The 20452-nt window shown below is 39.7% G+C and overlaps 1 non-coding gene across 1 annotated transcript; it reads left to right on the forward strand.

Annotated features, from left to right (window-relative positions):
- The first annotated feature begins 20014 nt into the window (after positions 1–20014).
- LOC116109109 lies at positions 20015–20121 on the forward strand. Its single transcript, XR_004124728.1, has one exon. It is a non-coding gene; the product is annotated as a small nucleolar RNA R71 (small nucleolar RNA).
- Positions 20122–20452: the final 331 nt, after the last annotated feature.

Here is a 20452-nt window from a genome sequence, read left to right on the forward strand (position 1 = left end):
ATTGCTAGTGCTGTTATTGTTATGCCTTTCAAATATAAGAAGGGAGTGTGGGTTGGAAAGGTAGTTTGAGATGGAATTGAAGGGGATTTGGGAACCTTTGGAAGTGTCTTCTTGGCAGGTTATGTGGCTATGTGAGGGGCGTTCTCCCCATTTTGGAGTAGAGAAAGATTAGAATTAGTTATGGTAGAGTTTATTATGCACTTGAGTTGTTTGATGAAATGCAATAGAGGTTTGAGTGAGTAGTGAACCTTAATTCTTGCAACATTGCATGTGGCATTTCATAAGTGCATTAGTGGAGATGAAACATCCATAAGCATTAATTGTGCATTGAGAAGTGACCTAAGAAAGAGTAGGAAACTTTGTGTATGCACTTACTCTATGAGTAGAGAACTTGGTGGATGAACTACTCTAAGGGTAGAGAGAATGAGAAGTGCTAGAATAAAGTGAATGAGAAGAGTATTAGAAAAGGGTTGATGCTTTGTGATCATCACCCGACAGTTATGAGAACGGGTGGATGCTTTGTGATCATCACCGACTAGCCATTAGAATGGGTCGATGCTATGTGATACATACGGGGATAGACAGATAAGGGTTTTACTTACTGAGCATTATTTTGTGCTCACCCGTTATTCCTTTGTGGATGCAGGATCTAGGTGATGATGCAGTCGAAGGGGCGTGACAAGCGAGGAGCAATAGCTACACTGTTTCCCCTGTTTTGTCTTTTAAAATGGCATTTTTGTAAATGAGTTCTTTGTGTATAAAAGACATATGACTTTAATGAAAAGAAGTTTTTGGGCCAATTTTCTATCGTTATTATGCATGCACTGTATTAGTTTTAGTAGTTGTTACATTGGTATCAGAGCAAAGATTTTGGGATTGAACGTGTACTATTCTCATCGCCACGACATCCTAAAACCGACTGTGTGAGTTAATTCTTTCCTTACAGTAATTGTTTCTTGAGTTGATTGGTGTGATTATTTTTAGATGAGGCGTAGTTACCGAAAACGTGGTAAGGGTGTGGTGAATGAGGAGAACCTTCTAACCCACCATAGTCTACGCCCCTCCCTTGGATGAAGCTAGAATTCGGGGAATTATACAGGAGTTATGGCAGAAAACCAGGGGAGAGTTGAAACCCCCGTACAGGTACGACAGTTACGCATGTCGAAAAGGACAACCGGTACCTCCCCTAGTACAACAGAGCAGAGTTGAACGATTACAGTCTTTCAGTCAACATCAACCTCAGAGTTTAAGGGTACTACAGATCCAGTAATAGCAGAAGAGTGGCTTGGGTCCGTAGAACAAGCCACAGTTATTTCCCATGTCAGACCGAGAGAAGATCCGGTATGCGAGCTTCTTGTTTTAGGGTGATGCCCGAATTTGGTGGGAATTAATGGAAGAAACCCATGACGTGATAGTAATGACTTGGGAAGAGTTCAGGCAAGAGTTTGAGGCCGAGTACGAACAGAGGACCAAGTCATGAGAAGGTCCAAGAATTATTAGCTTACAACAGGGGCTAGTGCCGTGAAGGAGTACTCGGTGAAATTCAACTCTCTTGCAAGGTTTGACACCCGGAATAGATGTACTCGGCTGAGAAGAGATAAGTTTGTGCATGGGTTGAAGCTGGAGATAGCGGGATATAATGACAAGTTCCAACCCTCCTTGAAATTATAGTGAGGCTTTAAGGCAGGCAATGAAGGTGGAGATTTTTTAGAATAAGATTTCCCAGTCGGATCTCGATAGAAGGACCGCGTGAGCCGCCTTCTGCCCCACGAGAGGGGAAACAAGAAAGTGTAAGAGGTAAAGAAATGAGAATCAGAAGAAGAAGTTTCAGTATAGACAAAATAAGAGGGATGGAGAATAAACGGCCCGAACGGAAGGGTTTCCTCTTTGCCTAAAGGGGAGAACACCCGGAGTGTCTGAGGGACCAGAGAGTGTGTTATAGGTGCCGACAGCGAGGCACATGAGAGAGATGTAAAGCTTTCTTCCACCAACCACCCAGAGTTCAGGAGGTATTGCAATGCCAGAGTGTTTACTGTGGCACAGGGTGAAGCAGAGGCCAATCCATCAGCCGTTACTGGTCAGTTATTATTTCATTCAGTTCCTCTATTGCTTTAATTGATTCAGGAGCACTCATGTTCATTATCTTATGGGATGATTGAGAGATTAGGTTGAAACCTATTAGAGTGACTCAACCCATTAAGGTAGAGTTACCCGAGGGGTTAGTGTTCTGACGCAAGAGATGTTGTTGGGAGAGTCCATGGTGATCCAGGGTAGAGAGTTAACAGTTGATTTAATAGTTTTTGATATGCCCGACTTTGATGTGATTTTGGGCATGGATTTCCTAGGGAGATTGGAGTGGAGATTGACTGTCGGAAAAAGAAGGCGAGATTTAATCTCGATAGTGGAAATAAGTTTAGTTTTGGAAGGGGCCATCGTTGAGCATGCTGATTAGTAGTGTGAAAGCAAGGAAGATGTTGAGAAAGGGTGTTCGGGTATATTGCCCATGTAGTGCAGAATGGTGATGTCCCAAGCCAGAGATTCAGAGGGTGCCAGTAGTTCGAGACTTTCTAGATGTGTTTCCTGAAGAGTTACGGGTTTGTCTCCAGAGAGGGAGGTAGAATTTAGATCGAACTAGCACCAGGGACAGCACCAATATCTAAAGCCCCTTATCGAAAAGCCCAGCTGAGCTTCAAGAATTAAAGAAACAACTCCAGAGCTTTAGATAAAGGCTTCATCGACCGAGTCACTCTCCTGGGGAGCCCCAACCTGTTTGTGAAAAAGAAGGATGGATCACTAAGGATGTGTATTGATTATAGGGAGCTGAATAAGTTAAGTGAAGAATAAGTACCGCTCCCCCGGATAGATGACCTTTTCGATCGTTAAAGGAGCAGCAGTGTTCTCCAAAATTGATTTGAGATCCGGTATCATCAGGAAGAGTGGTTGAGCAAGATGTGGCTAAAACTGCCTTTCGTACAAATATAGGCATTATGAATTTGTAGTGATGCCTTTTGGCTTGACGAATGCCCCAGCAGTTTTTATGGACTTGATGAATAGGGTATTCCATGAGTTTTGGATCAGTTTATTGTTGTCTTCATTGATGACATCCTGATTATTCAAAGTCAAGGGAAGAAGCATGAGAAACACTTGAGTTTAGTATTGCAGCGATGAGAGAAAAGAAGTTGTGTGCTAAATTTTCTAAGTGTGAGTTTTGGCTTAATCAAGTGGTATTCCTGGGTCATACCGTGTCGAAGGAAGGGATTTCGGTAGATCCGAGTAAAGTGCAGGCAATCTTGAATGGCAGAAGCGAGAAAAGTGAAAGAAATTAGGAGTTTCTTAGGCTTAGCAGGTTACTACCGGCATTTTGTACGGGATTCGCCTAGTTGGTAAAACGTTGACAGCTTACTAAACAGAAAACTCCTTTTGTCTGGTCAGCAGCATGTGAAGAAAGTTTCCAAGAGTTGAAAGAGATTAAACAGCTCCTGTATTGTGTTACACAGGAGGGTGTAGAATATGACATTTATACAGATGCCTTTGCAGGGACTGGTGCGTGTTGATGCAGTGTTAGGTGGGCATAGGTTGTTTCTCGTCAACTGAAAGAGTACGAGACTAGATACCCTACGCATGACCTAGATTGGCAGCCGTGGTCTTTGCCTTAAAGATTTGGGCATTCCTTTATGCGTGAAGAGTAATATCTACAACCGATCATAAGAGTTTAAAGTATTCTTCACTCAAAAGGAGTTGAATATGAGGCAGAGAAGGTGGTTAGAACTGGTTAAGGATATGATGTGAGATCAAGTATCAACCGGGAAAAGCCAATGTGGTAGCCAATGCCTTGAGTAGAAACGCATTTTTATCCGGCTTACCAAGCAGAAAGAGTTAATAGAAGAATTGTCAAAGGAACAGATTGAAGTGATTCCAGGAAGAATTGCCAGTCTAGAGGTACAGTTTTCTTTACTGGAGGAAATAGAGAAAAGCAAGTGGCCGATGAGTGGTGTCAGAAAACAATCAGCAAGTGCTTGAGGGCAAGACACAGAGTTCTTTGTGAGAGATGGTGTCTCTATTTCAGAATCGGTTGTGCATTCCTCCAAATGAGGAGTTGAAACAGAAAATTTTATGGAGGCTCATGACACACCGTACACCGCTCATCCGGAGAACCAAGATGTATCAAGATGTAAAGAAGGTATTGGTGGTCAGGTATGAAGAAAGACATTGCAGAGTTTGTGGCTAAATGTCAACTTGTCAGCAAGTGAAAGCGAACACCAACGGCCATCAGGGCTGCTTCAACCACTGAGTATTCCAGAATGGAAATGGGAGAGCATTTCGATGGATTTTATCACGGGTCTCCTAGAGTACAGAAGGGTGTAATGTATAGGGTAATGTGGTAGATTGACCAAATCAGCCATTTCCTTCCAGTAAAGGAAGTACCACTACAGATCAGCTGGCTCAGATTCACCTCAAGGAGATAGTCAGATTGCATGGTGTGCCCAGACTATAGTGTCAGATAGAGATTCCAGATTTGTTTCAGCTTTCTGGACAGTTTACAGAGGAATTTGGGTACCGTTTAGCATTCAGTACTACCTATCATCCTCAGACAGATGGCCAAACCGAGGAACCAATCAGGTGCTCGAAGATATGTTAGAGCCTGTTGCATGGATTATCGAGTATCCTGGCATGAGATGTTACCCTTAGTGGAATTGCTACAACAACAGTTATCATATATAATTGAATGACGCCTTATGAAGCTTTATATGGTAGACGATGTAGGTCTCCGCTACATTGGTGATGAAGTAGGCAAAAAGATGAGTTGAGGACCGCTCTGGGCAGAGGTGACCAGAAACTGGTCGAAGATGTAAGGTTAATCAGAAAAGAATGAAACAAGCCCAAGATCGACAGAAGAGTTATGCCGACTTGAAGAGGAAAGAGGTGAATTCAGTAGGCGACAAAGTGTTTCTGAAAGTTTCCCCTTACAAGTGAGTAATGCGCTTCAGAAGCAGAGGAAGTTAGCACGAGGTATATAGGTCCATTGAGGTATGCAACGAGTGGGAAAGGTAGCCTACAGATTGGCACTACCACCTAGCATGGACAGGGTACATGATGTTTTCCATGTCTCGATGCATGGAAATATGTAAGGATCCCCTCCACACTGAGTGTAGAGGACGTTGAAGTAAAGAAAATCTGTATATGAAGAACGTCCAGTTAGATTCTAGATTGAAGGGTTAAAGAGCTTCGGACAAGATGTTCCGTTAGTGAAGATCCTTTGGAGGAATCATAAAGTGGAAGGGGCCACTTGGGAGTAGAACGGACATGCGAACGTTTCCCGAGGTATTTGTATGAATTTTGGGGACGAAATTCTTTTAAGGGGGGAAGAATTGTAACGCCCCACTTGAGGTATGTAGTTATTGTTTTCTCTTTTGCTCTTATTTGAGTTGGGTCTTGGTAATATTGGTTGGTTGACCTTGATTGAGTGTTATGTTGAATACTGCCTGAAATTGGTGAAAATAGAAGAAGTTCAGTATTCATGCTTCGCGGGCGAAGAATAATCTTCGCCGCGCGCGAAGAGGTGTTGAGCCTGGGGAAGCTGCTGGACAGTTTTGCCCGGCGACAGAAGTTCCTGCCGCGGCGACAGGCCGACCAAAATGTTGTTAAGTTTTAGATATTTTCTTCCCTAGGGCAATTTGACCATTCTACCCCTAATTAGCAGGAAAAGTGGGGAGTAAATTGAAAGGATTTTTCATGGAGATATGTTGCTATGGGGGTTGTTTTTAATGAATCAAAGGATATAGATAGAATTCCCAAAGAAGAGTAAGGGCAAAATGGGAAGCTGTGTTAAATTTCATTAAAAGGAATTAAGCATTACAAACCTTCATTCTTCTTCCATCGCACTCTCTCTCTTGCTCCTCTCAATTTCTCTTTCTTTTGTTCAAGGAGTTTTGAAGGGCTTTTGGAGTGATTAGGGTAGAAAAATCACTAAGGCATCCTAAGGTAAGAATTCTTGCTTTGGTTGTGAAGTTTGTGAGTTTTTGTAATATTTGAGTATTGAGGGTTTTGTCTTTTGGTTAAGAGTAGAGAAAAAGTCAAGCAAACCAAGTGAAAGGAAGAGTAGTGAAATCTCTCCATAACCAGGTAAGTAAATCCACACAGTTGAGATTTGAGAATTTTCTTGATTAGGGTTTGATAGCAATATGTATGTATGTGATATACATGTTATATGCCATGTTATTGAGGCTTAATAGAGATTTCTAGTGCTTTGGATTGTTATGCCTTTAAATATAAGAAGTGAGTTGTGGGTTGGAAAGGTAGTTTGGATGGAATTGAAGGGGTATTGTGGAACCCTTTTGGAAGTGTCTTCTTTGGCAGGTTATGTGGCTATGTGAGGGGGTTCTCCCCATTTTGGATGGTTAGAGAAAGATTTAGATATTGTTATGGTAGAGTTTTTATGCACTTGAGTTGTTTGATGAAATGCCTAATAGAGGTTTGAGTATGAGTAGTGAACCTTAATTCTTGCAACATTGCATGTTGGCATTTCATAAGTGCATTAGTGGAGATGAACCATCCATAAGCATAATTGTGCATTGAGAAGTGACTAAGAAAGAGTAGGAAACTTTGTGTATGCACTTACTCTATGAGTAGAGAACTTGGTGGATGAACTACTCTAAGGGTAGAGAGAATGAGAGTGCTAGAATAAGTGAATGAGAAGAGTATTAGAAAGGGTTGATGCTTTGTGACATCACGACAGTTATGAGAAGGGTGGATGCTTTGTGATCATCACTGACTAGCATTAGATGGGTGTGCTAGTGATCATCACCCGATAAGTAGAGAAACGGGTGGATGCTTTGTGATCATCACCCGTTAGTTATTAGAAAGGGGTTGATGCTTTGTGATCATCACCCGACATTTATTGAAGTGGGTTGATGCTTTGTGATCATCACCGCCAGTGATTAGGAATGGTTAATGCTTGGTGATCGTTACCCGAAAGTAATAAGGAACGGGTAGGTGCTATGTGGTCCCACCGATAGCTCGAAAGCCGGTAGGTGCTTTGTGATCTCCACGGTAGTCACTAGGATAGGTTGGTGTATGTGAACTCCACCGACAGCATGAAGAGTGGGATGGTGCTGTGTGAACGCCATCGACCGTACCTCCGGTAAGATGAGGGCATGATGTTAGTAGGAAAACAGAAAGTGTGAGGAAAGAATTAAGAGTAATACATACGGGGATAGACAGATAAAGGGTTACTTATGAGCATTATTTTGTGCTCACCCGTTATTTTCCTTTGTGGATGCAGGATCTAGGTGATGATGCAGTCGGAGTGCGTCGGCAAGCGAGGAGCAAAGCTACACAGTTCCCCTGTTTTGTCTTTTAAAAAGGCATTTTTGTAAATGACGTTCTTTGTATAAAAGAAATATGACTTATAAGAAAATAAGTTTTTTGGGCCAATTTTCTTATCGTTATTATGCATGCATTGTATTAGTTTACAGTAGTTGTTACACGATAGTGCCACCCCATTGTTTTCAAGTTTTTTGCAGGTACGGTGAAATACTGATCACTTGGATCATCACGTAGCGGAAAGGGTTGGGCAAAACTGTCAAGTTAATATTTTGAGAATTTGTATTATGTAAAGTTTTGTTTATAAAGAAAATAAATACGGGCCCTACTTTGATACTCGTTTATGTATTCCTTATATATATTTAATGAGTCTTTACTGTTATTTACTAATATACTAGCTAGAAGGAGAATCATTACACACAACTTCTCAAACTTGAGAAAATTGGTGTTAGAATGGCCATGTACCAACATGAGTTTATGGAGTTCATCTTATCTGTAGAAGCATGCTAAGGTTGATTGCTAAACAATAACATGCTAAATAAGATAATAAAATAGTGAGAACTTTAAAGCATGAACTCCTCATAAAAGATATTAAGTCAAAAATAAATCGAGCCTTCCATCCCATGGGATTAATCAAACCATTGTTTGTCGTGATCTCACATGCCCCCACAGAGAGCCACTTCTAAATTTGGGAGGCTAATCATCATTGGAGTTTTTCCTTAATGGTGATGGGTTATGACTTAACTAGGCATACTTTGCTAGATTCGCCTTTACGAAGGGTTGATAACTACAACTAGAGGCATGGTAGAGTAGTGCATATTTAAAATGCACGAGTGGGCATGTAGTGTCCAAACTAACCAATCCAAAAGTTACACTTGAGGCCAATGGTTGGTACCATTGGATTGTGTAATTGGTTTGTCTGCTATACTTACATTTGAGTTTAATAAGTTGGTGCTATTAAATGGTGTAAGCTAGAGCTTGTGGCCTACCTAATCATCCTACTTTGGTCTACCTGCCCTCGTGAGAGGTCAAATTAGGAATGATGGATTTTAGCCCACTAGGAAGACCAACGGGCCTTCTCGAGTTTAATAGGCTATTAACTTGAATAAAAATAGCGGGAGCATATTAATTGATAAAAGGTCTATTTAATTAATAAAAGATTATAAACTCTATTTAATTTGTACTTGTAGATTTACATTATGACTACCAATAATCTATCACTGTGATCGATCATCGAAAAGGAAAGCAAGTTCAATGGTACAAACTTCACTGGTTGGTATAGAAATCTTCGAATTGTACTCAAGTCTAAAAAGAAGTTGTACATCCTAGATGAACCTGTTATGGAAGCACCTAAACCTGAAGCTACTCAAGAAGCTATAGATGCTTATAGAAAGTATTTGGACGATCCTGATATGGTACCATGTATTGTGCTTGCATCGTTGACACCTGATTTGCAAGAGCAACATGAGAATTGGGATGTTAGCTACATCATCACACATCTGAAGGAGCTTTTTCAAAAGCATGCTAGACATGAACGTCATGAGGTGTCAAACGCATTATATTAATGCCAAATGACTGAGGGAACCCCAGTAGGCCTACATGAAATACTGGGATTTGGTTTGGAAGCAGAACTATCAATAGATCCTTGCCTAATTCCTTCTCCAAATTCATAATGAACTTCAATATGAATTCTATGGAGAAGTCTCTCTCAAAGGTCTTGAATATGTTGAAGATAGTAGAGAAGGACATTAAGAAGTCCAAGTTAGTGATGCTAGTTGACGTTGGAACATGGAAATGAAAGGGGAAACGAGGCAAAGAAAGATGTCCTTAAACTTGATGGAGGGGTGAGCAAAGATGGAAAGGTTGTTTCCTTCCATTGTGGCAAGCCTAGCTAGTGGAAGAAACATTGCAAAGCCTTCCTAGCAAACAACAAGAAGAAGAAGCCTGCATCTTCTTCTAAAGGTATATGCATGATTGAAATCAATGTATCTTTTGTTACATCTTGGGTTATTGACACAAGATGTGGTTCTCATATTTGCACTAATTTGTAAGGACTGCGATGAAGTAGACTGCTTGGTTGAGGAGAGGCGGACCTACGAGTTGAGAATGGAGCACAGGTTGCTACATTAGCTATAGGGGATTATTATTTAAATTTGCCTTTAGGCCTGGTATTGGAACTTGCGAATTGTTTTTATGTTCCTTCAATTTCAAAGAATATTATTTCTGTGTTTGCTTTGGATAACATTGGATATCAATTTATGATAACTAAAGGATTGCTGTCAATTAGTTTGAATGATATACAATATGGAATTGCAAGATTACATAGTGTTTTGTATGTTCTAGAGTTAAATAATAATGAGATTTTCAATCTAGAGAATAAGAAAGCCAAGGTTGATAACTTTAATCAAATGTACCATTGGCATTGTAGGCTTGGTCATGTGAACCAGACTCACTTAGCAAAACTTCACAAGGATGGAGTTTTTGACCTATTTGACTTCAAGTCTTATGAGTTATGCAAGTCATGCCTATTAGGTAAAATGGCCAAGTCACCTTTCACTAGGCACAGTGAAAGGGCAAAGGAACTGTTAGGCATCATCCATAGTGATGTCTGTGGATCGCTAATAATACAAGCCAAAGGTGGATATTCTTACTTCATCATGTTTACTGATGACCTTAGCAGATTTGGATAAGTCTACTTAATGAGACATAAGTTTGAATACTTTGACAAGTTCAAGGAATTTGATGCGTTGTTACTACAACATGCACTAGTCGCACAAAGTAATAGAGTGATGAGTGAGTATCGTTCTCATGAGGATTGATTGTTAAGCACTAATTCTCCTAAGTGTTTTCAAGTTAGAGAAACCGAATTTGTTTGGATTAATGGGAGAGATTAAAACTAAAACTAAAACAAAACTTACTAAGTATAAAAACAACTAATTAATGAGAGCAAGAATTTAAAACAAAAGTAATATCAATTTTAACAAATGGTTAGGGTTTTGACTTCATTCGAACTCTATGGATTAATTTATACGGATTATACTATTTTCACACTCACATGCACAGATTGTAAATCGAATTCTCTAAGTTGTCAAACATACCTTCTCAGGCTATGAATTCCTACTTTTCCCTATTAAACTTCCGCACCCAACAATTTGAAGAATAATAGATCCAAGTCATTAAGCTAATGGAATCCTAGATTGATTTCATTGATTCTCAAATCTATCTCTAGCATTCAATACTACAATGGTGATTACCCAAGAAGCTCAACATGATTCATTTCTCAATCTCATCATATTCATCAATTAAAATCAATAAAAACAGAATAACCACACAATCCTTGCAATAGAATATGGAAATAACAAAAATCAATTGATTAACCCATAGAAATCCGAGTTACATCAAAACCCTAATCCGAAATGGGTTAGTTCATAACTGAATCAACACAAACAGCAAGAAAAACATTAAACATAACAGTCAACATATTGAAATAAGAGAAAAGAAAAGATATCTCCCCTAGTTGAAGAATCCACAAGGTTGAATCTCAAATCCTCTTACTTTCTCCACGAAAATATCAATCTATCCAAAACTCAATGAAAGCCAGACGAAAACTAGACAAACCCCCTTCAAAATGATAAGGTTTTTCTTATATAGCTCGCCTCAAAAGACCTAAAACTTTCCTAAAATAAAACTGTACGTTTTGGAGAAACTAAAATTCGCAGACTTTGCCGCGGCGACGAGGTAAGTTGGAATCTCGTGACTTAGCCACGGCGAAGCTTCATGAAGAATTCTAAAATTACAGAATTGCCCTCCACTCGCTTCTTTGCTTGAATCTTTGATCTTCGATGCTCTCCTAAGGGAACAAGCTTCATAGTGCTTAAATCTGCTTCCGAACTCTCCCAAATTCTGAGACCCGCTTACTTCTGGGTCCAGAAACTCCAATTTGCTTCTTATTTGCTCAAAATGTCCATTTTGGCCTGCAACACAAAATGCATAGAATTAAGTAGCAATTCAGGCATGAATGAACTAAGAAGTATCTAAAATCCAGCCAAAAAGCCTAATTAAAACAGTATAATTCTTGGATTATCAAATACCCCCAAACTAAAGACATGTTTGTCCCCGAGCATCAGGTACAAAACACAAAGAAAGAAAAACAACAAACAACCAAAACACAAAACAACAAAACTGAAAATGAACAAACAAAAATTAGACTTAAACTCAACATAAGAATTGCCTAGAATTTACACAAGTCTCAAAAGTTTGTTGGAAAATTATTACTAGAAAAATGTTCAACACTCCAAGAAGTTATAAGTTCCATCGACTATCTTTCTCTATTGGTTCCCTGAGTAGGTGATGCCCATTTCAATCCACATTCCAACTTCCTGGATTATTTTATGCAGAAATACAAAGTTTATCAAATGGCGGTAGACATCCATAAGCCTAAGTATCGAACTACTTTCCACTAATGAGGATTAGACATTACTAAAGATCAAAAGGTCTTTATAGGCTTGTAACGTTAGGCTCGGTTAATGGTCTTCACAGGAAAGGAAAGGATAAACAAACACTAGAACTCGGTTTCTTTAAAGCCAACACTAAGACTTAAACAACTTCCACTTCTTTCTCAACCATCACTCAAGATGTCATCCATTTTACAACCCTTAACCATGTGCAATTCTTATTTTTGCTACTACAATGTAGTTCTCGAAATGGAATTTTTTTTTTTTTTTTAGGAATAACAATAAAATTGAGGTTAATTACCCCTCTTATTCTTCTTGCCCTTCTCACAACCCCTAAACTATTCTTTTAGTTCATTCACACAACTTTCCAAGCTCTTTGTGTTTGCATTGGTTTAGAATTCTTTTAAAGGTTGCGGATGTGTTTAGGGAAAAAGGTTTTGGGCATTATTGGTTTCACAAGAAAAACAAGGTAACGATGATTTCATAAGGCTCAAATGAGTTACTAGGGATAAAATTCATGGTTGGTTGGAAAGGCTCAAACGTTCCGAAAACTGCCTAAATCACTTCCTTAATAATGTCTATTCCCAGAATTTCGCCTCAAGCACTTCTCAACTAGGTTCTAGAGTCTACCAACATTATCAAGACTTTACCTAACCACATAAAATGAATCTAAGCATGCCAAAATAATGAAAATGGTGGTTGAACCACTCAACAAACCTCAAGCAAAATTCAGTTAATAAACATATACTTGAAGCAATGCTTAACATTTTTCAGCAATAAACTCCCAACAATCCTATTCTCATCATAGACTTATGCAATTCATCATTGGCATACACAACAAAACATGAAAAATAAAATAAACACAAATAATTTTTTTTTAAATTTTTCCTACCCCCAAACTGAAGATGACATTGTCCCAAATGTCACATTATGCACGAATTAGGAATAGAAAAACAAAATCTACAAAGATATGTGATAGTTCCCTAATTAATCCGTGAAGTTGAAGTTTCGCTCAACAGCATGCACACCCAGTCCTTGGCTTTCTCATCACCATAATTTGTAAAAACAATTGAAATACTGTGGTGTCCACTGTGTTAGAAAAGTTCACTGACAAATATGAAAATATTACAATCGTAATCACGCCTTTACAACTACTAGGAAATTTAAAACAAACTTTAAACCATCCAAAACAAAAAGCAATTTAGTTCAATGTTCGAAATGAAATACAAAAACAACTAAAACAATGAAAATAAAATACAAAAACAGGTGTTCAGGTTCATTCTTCGGCCTCCTCTTCTCCCTCGATATCGTCTTCTTCTGAGTCAAAGCCCATCCATTCTTCTGAATCCCAGTCAGCCCATTGGAATTCCGATGTATCATCGTTGAGCTTGGTGAAGCAACTGTGCTACATGTCATACATCATCTGGGTCTGCTCTGCCAGCCAATCCTGATGTTTTGCCATCCATTTCATCTGACCCAGCATCTACTGCATCATCTCCTTCATAGTGGCTGTGGAACTGGATGATGTGGTAGTGCCTTGTGTGGTTCTCTGTCGTTTTGTCCTGGCGCTGGGTTGCTCACTGGGTTGACGCTCAAGTAGCTTTTGATAGTAGGCTATGTCGAGAGCTAGGGCAACATGGATAAGTGGTTCATCATCCTCCTTCTGTACTCCTGCTTTAATGCACAGCTCGGTGATGAGATATAGGAAAGGGAAACTCCCTCGCCCTGGTTGGGCTGCATTCTGTATACTATTCAGGATGATATTCCCTACATCTATCTTCTTTTCGGTGGCAATAGAGTAAAGTAGTAATGCCTTGTCAAAAGTGACTGAACTATAATGTGTTTTCGGCATCATCCACACACACACAAAATACTGCCACAACCTAGCTGTCGGACTCAGATTGGTTCCCTTGATGCTCTTTTTTCCCTTTTTTGAAACCTCCCAAGGGGTATTCGATTTTGCTATAACCTTAAGGATTTCATCCTCCTGAAATTGTCTCTTCTTAAACTCTAGATACTCATCAGGGTCAATCGAAGGCAAGTTAAAAAATTCATTGATGACCTTCGCATTAAATGGCACATCAATACCCCTCATAAACACATGACCAGGATCACAATTAGGGAGGTTGGCGTAAAACTCTCTTACTATCAGCTCGACGGCCGCATGTGCAGGTTCATCCATAAATGCATTCCACTTTCGCCCTTCACTCCACTCTTTCGCATAAACAATGGTCAACCCCCGCTCGGTAATAAATCCCTTATCTTTCCTTTAGATTGCCCCTTCATATCGTTTCTGAGCCTTCTCATTAACAAATCGGTCATCTACCTTCTTCCCTTTTCCTTTACCCTTGGAGAGTACTTTGAGCGGCATTTCCCCCAAACTACAATTCTAAGTCAACAATTCAACTCTAAGCACCCTATTATCAACCACAATTAATCCTGCAAAAATATCACACTTCCAAAAATCGCACCTAGACCCCCAAACTTTGATTCGTCCAAACTTCAGAAAACACTCCCAAAATTCAAACCCAAACTCCTCAACACCACACAATTCACAATCTACACTTCCTCAAACAAAATCAAAGCACAATAATACGAAAAATCCACAACTCAATCAACAATCCAAAATTTTCAGATTTACATCTTTAAACTCAAAATTGTGCAATTAAAAGCTTGGGGAACTCGAAATCTTACCAAAACTAGGAAGTGCTCACCACCAATTTAGCCAAAAAACAGCCTAGATTGCAAAAATCCCTAAATTCTTGAACCCATAATTTTCTTCAATTTTTCACGAAGATCTTTGCTCAAATGAGTTGTTTTGGTGTTTAGAAAGGTTAAGGAATGATATTGTGCTAGGAAATAACTGGAAAGGCTCTGGATCAAAGAGGGAAAAAGTTTGCTCTCGAATGTGTTTGAAGTGTTTTGTGAAAAATGAATCATAGTGAGTATTTATAAAAAGCAGACTTCGCTGTGGCGAAGTTCTTAATTCTAAAAAAAAAAAAAATTCTAAACTAGTCGACACCATGGCGAAGACAAATTCTTTGCCACGGTGAAAAATTACAAAGCCCACAACGCCGCAGCGAAGAACAACCTTCGCCGCGGCGAACTTTCCTTAGTCAATTTCGCCCAACTTTCTTCACCGCGGCGAAAATTTCCAAAGCCTACATCACCTAGGCGAAGAAAATACTTCGCCGCGGCGAAGTTTGGGACTTTTCGACTTCCAATTCTTGCAAAATGCAGTTCGCCGCAACGAAAACTGGAAAAATTCCATTTTTTGCCTTGCTTTGATAATTCACCTGAAACACCCAAAAACACACAAATTAGATTTCATTTTAAAATCATACGAAAACTAAACAACTTCAAAACAATAAATAAACAACAACAAATGAAAACACTTGGGTTGCCTCCCAAGGAGCGCTTGTTTATAGTGGAAAGCTTGACTTTCTCCAGTCTTCATGTCGGAATATCAAGCCGGAGGGGGATTGACTTGCAACTCATCACCCCATCAATGTATGGCTTCAACCTCTGTCCATTGACCTTAAATGTGCCCTTTTCTTCATGTGACACCTCCACCGCTCCGAATGGGTAAACTCTTGTAACTAAGAAGGGTCCGAACCATCTAGACTTTAGTTTTCCAGGGAATAGCCTAAGTCTAGAATTATACAACAATACTTTCTGACCCACTTCAAAGTTCTTCTTCCGGATATGCTTGTCATGCCACCTTTTTGTCTTTTCTTTGTAAATCCAATCATTTTCATATGCTTCGTGACGGAAGTCATCGAGTTCATTCAAAGTTAGCATCCTTTCTTCCCCAACAACTCATAAATCCGTGTTGAGCTGCTTGACTGCCCAATAGGCCTTATGCTCGAGTTCTACCAGCAAATGACATGCCTTCCCATAGACCATCCTATATGGAGACATACCAATCGGAGTCTTAAATGCAGTGCAGTAGGCCCATAATGCATCATCCAACTTTCGTGACCAATCCTTCCTTGATGCATTAACTGTCTTTTCTAAAATTCCCTTCAGTTCTCAGTTCGACAGTTCCACTTGCCCGCTAGTCTGTGGATGGTATGGTGTCACAACTCTGTGTTTTACTCCATATTTTCCCAACAGTGCATCTAATTGCCTGTTGTAAAAATGCGATCCTCCATCACTAATGATTGCCCGTGGTACCCCAAACTTTGAGAAAATGTTCTTTCTCAAAAACTTAACCACCACCCTAGCATTATTGGATGGCAATGCAACTACTTCCACCCATTTTGATACGTAATCCACCGCTACCAAAATGTACATGTTCCCATAAGAATTTGGGAAAGGACCCATGAAGTCAATTCCCCATACATCGAACAACTCAACAACTAGGATATTGCTTAGTGGCATCTCATCTCGCTTTGAAATATTCCCACTTTGTTGACATTGGTCGCATTCCTGAACCATCCGAAAAGAATCCTTGAAAAGGGTTTGCCAATAAAACCCAGACTAAAGAACCTTGGCTGCTATCCTAGCTCCTCCAAAATGGCCACCCACTTCCCTTTCGTTACAATGCTCTAAGATACTCTCTATTTCCTCTTCCGAGACACACCTTCGTATCATCTGATCAATACAATGTCTACACAGAAATGGCCCTTCCTAGAAGTAGTACTTCAAATCTGAGAAAAAATTCCTCTTTTGTTGGAAGGTCATGTCGATGGGGAGCACTCTCGACGACAAGTAGTTTGCAAAATTTACATACCACGGTGATTCCTCCACTCTTATCAATTTTTCATTTGGGAAAGTTTCTCTGATTTGGGTTTCCTCCTCATTTTCCTGAATTGGTCATTCAATCCTTGACAAATGATCTGCCACCAAATTTTCTAACCCCTTCTTATCTCGTATCTCCAACTCAAACTCTTGTAGCAATAGGATCCGTCTTATCAGCCGAGGTTTCGCTTCTTGCTTTGTCAATAGGTGCTTGAGTGTTGAATGGTCCGTGTAGACTATCACCTTGGCACCTAGCAAATATGAACGAAATTTGTCAAAAGCAAAAACCATAGCCAACAATTCTTTTTTAGTGGTAGTGTAATTCAATTGTGCATCAGTGAGTGTTTTGCTAGCATACTGAATTACATGAAAAACTTTGATTTTCCTATGTCCTAAAACTACTCATAAAGCAAAATCACTAGCATCACACATCAATTCAAATGGTAGTCCCCAATCGGGAACTGCAATAATAGGTGCAGACACTAATAATTTGTTTGGAGTTTGAAAGGCATGCATGCATTCATCATTAAAATCAAAAGTAACATCTTTAATCAATAAATTGCAGAGGGGTTTAGAGATCTTAGAAAAATCCTTGATAAATCATCTATAAAACCCCGCATGCCCCAAGAAACTCTGAATTGCTCTAACATTTGAGGGCGGTGGTACTTCTCAATCACGTCTGTTTTGTTCGATCCACTTTTATGCCATCCTTTGAAATTCTATGACCAAGCACTATTCCTTCCTGGACCATGAAGTGGCACTTCTGCCAGTTGAGCACCAAATTCGTCTCTTACATCATTGCAAAACAAGTGAAAGACTAGATAAGCAATTGTCAAAAGATGAACCAAAAACAGAGAAGTCATCCATGAAGACTTCTATAAACTGCTCCACCATATCACCAAAGATAGACATCATGCATCTCTAAAATGTGGCTGGTGCATTGCATAATCCAAAGGGCATCCTTCGGTAAGCAAAGGTGCCATATGGACAAGTGAAGGTCATTTCTCTTGATCCAAAGGAGCGATGGCAATTTGATTATATCCTGAATAACCATCTAAGAAAAAGTAGTAAGCATGCCCTGACAATCTCTCCAACATCTGATCAATGAAATGAAGTGGAAAATGATCCTTCCTTGTTGCTTCATTTAATTTTCTGTAGTCAATGCACACTCTCCGGCCCGTGACCGTCCTAGTTGGTATCTATTTGTTGCTCTCATTCTTTATCACTGTGATACCTCCCTTCTTTGAAACCACATGCACCGGACTTACCCATGGACTATCAAAAATAGGATAAATTATTCCCGCATCTAGAAGTTTCACCATCTCCTTTCTCACCACTTCCTTCATCGAAGGATTTAGTCTCCGTTGTGGATGCACCCTAGGCTTGACATCATCTTCCATAAGTATCTTATGCATACAAAACGATGGAGAGATGCCTCTAATATCCGAAATGGTCCACCCAATTGCTAATCTATGTTATCTTAGTACCCTAATCAACCACTCTTCTTCCAATTTGCTCAACCTTGAACTGATGATTACTGGGAAAGTTTCTGCTTCACCAAGATACACATATTTGAGGTGGAAACGCAAAGGCTTATGTTCAAGCTTCGGAGGTTCTTCCTTTCTTTCCTTTTCCTTCTCCTTCTCAAAATTCAATTCCTCAAATTCTAGATCTTGGCTGTCCTCAATCGGTTGAAGTGCTTCCAACAATATAGCACATTCATTCTTCGCCGACTCAACTACCTCTACTATTTTTTATTGGGCAATACAAGCTTCTAGAGGCAGTTGTGGAGTGCTCTCTTCAATAGCCTCTGCTACTAGTTTATCCACCACATCAACACTAAAGCATGAATCTGACTCTAATGGAAACTTCATAGCTTCAAACACATTGAACATTACTGTTTCATCTTGTACTCTTAACAGTAACTTTCCTTCTTGAACATCAATGAGAGCTCTTCCGGTGGCCAAAAATGGTCGGCCAAAAATAAGAGGCATTTACTTATCCTCTTCCATGTCCAATACAACAAAATCCGCCAGAAAGATAATCTTGTCCACCTTCACCAACACATCTTCAACTATACCCCTCGGATGTTTGATAGATCTATCTGCAAGTTGCATGACATGGTCGTTGGCTTCACTTCACCAATTCCCAATCTCCTGAAAACAGAAAAAGGCATTAAATTGATGCTTGCACCTAAATCACACAAAACTCGATCAAAAGTAATGTCTCCTAAAATGCAAGGAATAGTAAAACTCCCTGGATCTTTGAGTTTCGGGGGTAGCTTCTTCTAGAGAATGGCCCTACACTCTTTCATAAGCATCACTATTTCCTCATCTTCTAACTTCCTTTTGTTTGATAAAATCTCCTTGAGAAATTTCGTGTAGCTCGGCATCTGTTGCAATGTATCTGCAAAAGGAATGTTAATATGCAGTTTTTTAAATATTTCAATAAATTTGGAAAACTGCTTATCCTGATTCTTTTTCTTGAGTCTTTGAGGAAAAGGCACAAAAGGAGTGTGATATGCCAACTCTGGTGGTATCTCGAGAAATGGCAATTTCTCTTTCTTTTGTCTTTGCCTCTCTTCCCGCTTTTGTTCATCAACCCTAGAATTGGTTGGTTTCTCTTCATCAACTTCCTCGTCAGAATCTTCCTTTTCTTTTGGTGGGCTTCCTTCTTTCCCTGATTATTCTACTTCTTCTAAAACTATCCCACTTCTCAGAGTTATTGCATTTGCTTGCTCACGTAGGTTAGGCACTGTATTGCTCGGTAGGGACCCCTGTGGTCTCTCATTTAACTTATCAGCCAATTGACCCACTTGTACCTACAAGTTCCGAATGGATGCCCCTTGATTTCTGAAATTCGTCCTCGTCTCATTCATAAAACATGTGGTCTCTTGCATAAACTTTCCAAACATGTCCTCTAATTTTGTCACTCTTTGCTCTCCTGGTTGATTGTTCATCCCTGCTTGGTTGTTTGGCAATGCTTTTTGGTTCCATTGATTGTTCTATTGATTCTGATTGCCCTAAGACAGGTTCAGATGATTCCTCCAACCAAGATTATATTTGTTGGAGTACGGGTTGTTCGAGTGCCTTTGATTTCCTGCCAAGTAGTTAACTTGCTTCGATGATGAAGACGCTGAAGAAAACGTGTTCCCCACTTGGCATTCACTATTCACATGACCACCTGCACAAAATTCACAAATTAGTTGAGGAGCTTGAGTATAATTTACCTGCATACTTCCCAACTGTTTCTGAAGTGTTATGAGCTGGGCTGAAATGGCTGTGTATGCATCAACTTCATGAAGACCCATAGATTTCTTTGGTTGCACCCTCTCATTAGGTTTTTGATAATTATTGCTTGCTAGAACTTCAACCAACTCATGAGCCTCTTCTGGTGTCTTATTTTGCAGTGCTCCTCTCGATGTTGCATCCACCATAATTTGCACATTCACCATCAATCCATTATAAAACGTTTGGACTTGCATCCAAACTGGCAACCCATGATGTGGACACCTTCTCAGTAATTCTTTGTATCTCTCCCAAGCCTCATACAATGATTCTGACTCTTCCTGTAGAAACGATGTGATATCATTTCTCAGCTTTGCCGATTTTGCTGGAGGAAAGAATTTGGTCAGGAACTTCTGTGCTAAATCATTCTATGTTGTGATCATTCCTAATGGCAGTGCCATTAACCATCCCTTTGCCTTATCCCTCAATGAAAATGGGAACAGTCTCAATCTGATGGCATCATTTGACACTCCGTTTGGCTTGAAAGTATCACAAATCTCTAAAAAATTGGCGATGTGTAGATTTGGATCTTTCTTCAAATCTCCTTTAAATTGTACCGATTGCTGGATCATCTGGATGATTGCCGGCTTTGTCTCAAAGTTTTTGGCTTGTACTGCTGGTCTAGTAATACTCGACCCATTGCTA

Source organism: Pistacia vera, unplaced genomic scaffold (assembly GCF_008641045.1).
Source record: "Pistacia vera cultivar Batoury unplaced genomic scaffold, PisVer_v2 Contig571, whole genome shotgun sequence".
NCBI classification, from domain to species: Eukaryota; Viridiplantae; Streptophyta; class Magnoliopsida; order Sapindales; family Anacardiaceae; genus Pistacia; species Pistacia vera.